Source organism: Limulus polyphemus, unplaced genomic scaffold (assembly GCF_000517525.1).
Source record: "Limulus polyphemus unplaced genomic scaffold, Limulus_polyphemus-2.1.2 Scaffold492, whole genome shotgun sequence".
Lineage (NCBI taxonomy): Eukaryota > Metazoa > Arthropoda > Merostomata > Xiphosura > Limulidae > Limulus > Limulus polyphemus.
Window position 1 is genome coordinate 124808 of NW_013666102.1, and position 6109 is coordinate 130916.

Below are 6109 nucleotides of genomic sequence, written 5' to 3' on the forward strand. Positions count from 1 at the left end.
ATGTTTGATGTGATGGGGATTCGAACCCGCGACCCGCAGATTGCGAGTCGAGCGCCCTAACCACCTGGCTATGCTGGGCTTAAAATTATACAAATGGTAATCACATATATTTGCACCGTGCAACGTACCTAGGTCTAGTTCGAGCATAGTCACAGCCATCTTTTCCGATGCTAACTTGTGTATGAAAAATTCATGAAGAAACCGCATAGTAATACATGCACAATAATGTCTAAGACAATTAATTTTTTTTTTAAATAAATAACATACAAGCAAGTTGTCAACACATTATACATAATCTCGCGTTTTTTTTACACCTAGACCAAGCTTTACGAAAAACTATTTTAATGGGTGGAGAACAGGCACACATAAAGTAATCATTGGTTATTCAATACTTTTATATCGCTCTGTCCAACCGCAAAAGAGACTATTATCACTTTTTCCTCTGTGATGATCAGTTTATAGTAGGAAAATTTCATGTAATTTTTCTATGAATAATGCGAAATCTTTCTAATATATTTATACATATGAGTAAAACTTTTCTTATCAGATAAAATCGACACAGTAATGTTGAGTGACAAAGATGCAGCATACGTTTTAGACTAAATTGGATACTATACTTCTTAATCGTGTGTATGTTTATATTTTGGAGCTCAGAGTAGCTCAAGAAAGTAGCATGTTTAAGGTATTCTCATTAAAATAACGATGAAATAACGCTTAACTTTACATTAATTTTGTTTACCATAATTTGTTTGAAGTTAAACACAATGCTTCACAATGGGATATTTGTACTCTGCCCATGAAGGGTATTGAAAGCTGATTCTTAGCGTTGTAAGTCCGCAGACATGCCGCTGTGCCATTGGGGGGCTTAACTTTACACGAACCACCGTATGCTCTACTATGATGATTTTTTATAATTTAAGAAATGTGTGACGTTCATTAGAATATCTATAGAAATGTATATAGATCTATTTTCAGTCTGCAGACAAAATCATAATTATTGTTTCTAAAATCTGTAGGTAAATTAACAAGAAAGCTTAAATTTGGAGAAAGGTTTTTACGTATTTGAACATCCACACCTACAATAAATCAAAGGCGAGATGAAAGAGTTTTGACGTAAAAAATCAATCATACTCTCGAACCCTAAATAACTGTTGATCGTTGTGTCCGAGTGCTTCCGACGATAATGTATTTTAGAACAGCATTCGATATGTGTACGTTTTTTTTTACCTTATTTATTTGTCAAAGAAATGTCCATAGCCATTTTGTTACCTCGTCCATTAGTTTGTTATCATGCAGTTCGAGAAGATAATGATTCGTATAAGTTCGTTTTGAATGATTATTTTGTTGTTTGCAGTACAAAGTGAGGGTTATTACGTTCGGAGAAACCCCTTGTGCTAATAATATTTAATTAGGGAATATATTATCAACGGCAATCTATGTGTCCTCTATTATACAGGGTGGTCGAAAATTATATTTTCTATTTTAAAATTTGATAATTAAATAACTAAAGAAATACAACCATACAGTTTTAACATCTCATAGCCTAACTCAAACAGTTTTTATTGCCATGTTTTATCTTTTTTCAATCTAGTGAGTAGGTTTACCACGTAAAATGGCAATCGTGCAAGAAAAGGCTCAATGCGATGGATTGGTTGGAGTGGGCCAATTCTGTAGTCTCCGCGTTCGCCAGACATCACTCCAGTAGACTTCTTTCTTTGAGGGTATGCTAGGGATATCGTGTATCGCACACCTATAGCAAACATCATGGAGCTAAACACCAGGATAACGGATGCCATCGCCATATAACTGTGGATATGTTGCAGCGAACGTGGAACTGATAGTCACTAATGGTCAACAAAAAACTGTTTGAGTTGGGCTACAAGATGTTGAAAACTGCACAATTGTACTCTTTTATTTATTTAATTATTTAATTTAAAAATAGGAAAAATATTTTTGGGCCACCCTGTATAATGGTTTTCCTTTATTATAAATATCTAACTAGGTTTCCAATGTTTGTAATAGAAAAGGCGACAACTAAACTTTGACCAGTTCATATTCCTCGTGTTAGTGTAAAAAATTTCTGTGATAAACCTTAAGAAAACATGAAAATATTTGAATACATCAAAGAGGTGAATTTAGTTTCCAGAGAAAGGGCAGAGGAATAGTTAATAGGATTTTTGTCGAAAGTGTATAATGCATGCTTTCGGTTTAACTACGGCATTCTGAACTAAAATTCTTGGGAATTATGTTAACCTTGGTAATTAGCTCTAAACTGTTGTAAACAATCCGCGTAGGATGAACAGTGCATGTTCTAAGTCTTTTAGTAACGATTTTTCTTTAAACTGAGTGAATTACAGATGGATTAATATATATATGATAATAATCACCATTTATAAATGTATTTCGTGGATATCACATGAAAAGTACGTTTAACGTTTTAGCCAATCATTGTTACATCTAAATATGGAAGGTTAACTATTTTTCTAACGTTTTAGTCAATCATCATTACATCCAGATATAGAAGGTTAACTATTTTTCTAACGTTTTAGTCAATCATCATTACATCTAGATATAGAAGGTTAACTATTTTTTTAACATTTTAGTCAATCATCGTTACATCTAGATATAGAAGGTTAACTATTTTTCTAACGTTTTAGTCAATCATCGTTACATCTAGATATAGAAGGTTAACTATTTTTCTAACTCATAAAACTCGTTTTGATAGATTTCACAACACATGTAGCTTCTGACATGCTAATTTCTCTTAAAGTTATTCCTGTAACTATTTAAACAGTAGTTCTGTACATGGTACTATTGTGTCATTTTCTTAGCATCAATGAAATGGTTTCATTATATTAAAAGCTTAGATACTTCCTTGGTTCATGTAACTCTGATTGATTCTTGAAATATTCGTCGTTTTAGGGTAAAGAAATTATTTAAAGGTATCTGTATGTTAATTTTCTCACTTACTGAATAATAAGATAATCGTATAAAGATTATAACAGCACACTAATTTGTACTATTTGTGAATTGAATACACTATATTTCAACCTACCTTCCTAAGATTTTGGAGACACAACCATGTGATACCCTTAGTTGTCTACTGATATCACAGGGGCGGACACCCTGATGGGCCATTTCGACAATTCTCTGTCTTACCATATCCGGTAGAGGGCGCCCATTCACAAACATCCCACCTAACTGATTAACCCCTCCATGACCTGTTAAAAAATAAATTTCTTTTATGAAAATAAAAAAAGCCTGTATTTTGTAAATCTCTTCAAGTTTAGGAGTAGTTATCTAGAGGAAAGGATAAACTAGGTTGCTTATACTGAAGTCCATGAAACGACAAAACAAAGTATGTGTTATTCTCGTTTTAGAAATTAGTTTAAATAATTGATACATTCTATGAATAATCATCCTAGCAATGATTATTGAGAAAATTCTTCGTAGTCTTTTCTTACTATTTAAGTTTTAATTTAAAAAACAAAACAATTTAACAGTTTCTCTGAGTATCTTTCCTAATTTTTCAATATGACTTGGTGTTATAAAATAAACGTATATTCTAAGAAATTTATATACAATGTAGTTATTCTAGCATTACTTTAAGTTTTACCCCAAAATGACCTACTTATATTTACTGAGTACCATCATAAGTACGGTAGTACTTATAGTAGGAATGGGGCGGATAAACAATACATGCAATACAAACTATTTACTCATAAACACCTTTAAAAACCAAATAATATGTATTCAAAACTTTTCAGAGACAATTGATAAACAAACCAATTACAAAATTACCAGCCACAGAACTACTTGAGAAAGTCAGCAGAGCATATATAAAAAAATTCACAAAACCACAATTTTCTCAATCTCACTGACTGACTAACATTGTTGAACGCTTCTACTATATAACAAACAGACTTACCATAGTTATAAGTTCACCAAATAGAACAATAGCACAGGGACCACTTGTTAGTGCTAGCGTGAAGTAGTTAATTACATTAAGTAACTAATTTATCAACTCTTACTATATGCACACAACCAAAAACACACATTACATCGCCTAAATTATATTGCACACTACAGAGTGTATACCATCACATGTGTAGCACACATGCACACTACAATGCATACATATACCATAAGTGAAGAGAATGCACACCATACACACATACATAATTACTTGCACATACCACAATATCATGGTGCATGCTACACTGATGATATGCATACAGGATATCAACACAAATGAATGAATGATGTATAAAACCATGTCATCTTGTATGAAAAAAGTGCATAAACAAGTGCATGGGAAAAGTATTTAAAAAATATGAAATGTAGGAAAGAGTGCACCAAAATCTGAGGAAACAAGGTAGGAATGGGCATGTTCTAATATAACTTCCTCTGTACAACCTCACAAAAGGGCGTATCCAACATCCGGCCCATACCTACTTCGTTTTTTCTGTGTTCATGATATTATACAACTAATGGTTACATACAAAAGTGTGTCTATAATTCTTCTATTTTTGGATAGACAGAAACGAATACATGACGTCGATACACAGAAACCTCTTAGGACTTTTTATCTTTGTATTTTAATCCACCTATATAGGTAATATACGAACTCCTGTTACCTTCTCATACAACTGCAAAAAGAGCGACAAGTTGTAAAGAAAAAAAAAACAAACAAACAAGTTATGGGTCCAAACGAATATCTGATATAATCACACTTTACAATACATGTATTGCCTCCAATAATTCGATTCACAAAAACCTCTAGTCATTGTATGATAAGCACAACTAAGTTTGATAAGTTTAATCCACCTGGCTTGTTATATACAGGATAGAAATAATTAATGAAGTAATCATGGACAGGATGTTGGACTAGCCACCTTGTGAGGTTGTGCAGAAGTTTTATAACACCATGCCCATTCCTAAATTGTTTATCCACTTTTTTCTGCACCCATTCCTACACTTTCATCTTTTAAAAATATTTTTTTCAACTTGCAAATATTGACTTATGTAGGATTTCTTTTCTGAAATGGCTGTTTACCAGTACTATATACGAAACTGAACAGCAACGAGCCCTTTTTTAACATTCTTGGTGAAACTAATCCGTCAGCAGCTTCAGGGATTATAGATATTATACTGAGAGTGACTTATTTTGAAGAACTGTCTTCAAAATATTAGTCTCCCCCCCAGTGGCACAGCGGCATGTCTGTGGACTTTCAACGCTTGAAACCGGGTTTCGATACCTATGGTGGGCAAAGCACAGATCGCCTATTGTGTAGCTTTGTACTTAACTTTAAACAAACAATCAAAATATTAACAGTAATGTGGGCTAACAGTGTTCGTGAAATAACAGTAATGTGGATTATTTCACGAGCACTGGTAACCTCAGTTTTCACAATCGAAGTCTTTCATTTCTTATTACTTTTATACTTTGAAATTTTTTAGCTGCTTTTTACATTCCCTTTAATATTTACATTATTTATCTCATTAAGCAGTATGTTAATTTCAAGTTACATATGTAACAATCGAGTCGCAGCACAATGATGTGAAGAGCAGCTAACATCTGTAGTTTCATGGGCCCAAAATTCTAGAATTAAAAGTACAACATTTGATTTCTTAATGAGACAGTTCAAAGACTAATGGATTCATCTATAAAAGCTTATCGTTGTTCCGCTGTCAACTGAAAAGGTGTGCGTTTATGTTGCAGCGTGCCGTTAGTGTAGAATCGTGCATAGATAAAAGAGGCCCGAATTGTCTGTAGACTGCAACCGATACGAGGATATGGTATAAAATAAAACAGTACAAAAAAATACACATATACATAATATAAATAAGCATATAAGATATACATATATGAAGATAGCTTTGATATACGGAAACATCTGTTTGCTGAGTTCCTTCACAGATCTTAAAATATAACGTACATAAATGGATCTACGTATCTACATGAGCCGATGCTTCCATTTATGAACGTTATATTTTAAGATCTGTGTAAGAACTCAGTTAACAGATGTTTCCGTATATCAAAGCTATCTTCATATATGTATATCTTATATGCTTATTTATATTATGTATATGTGTATTTTTTATACTG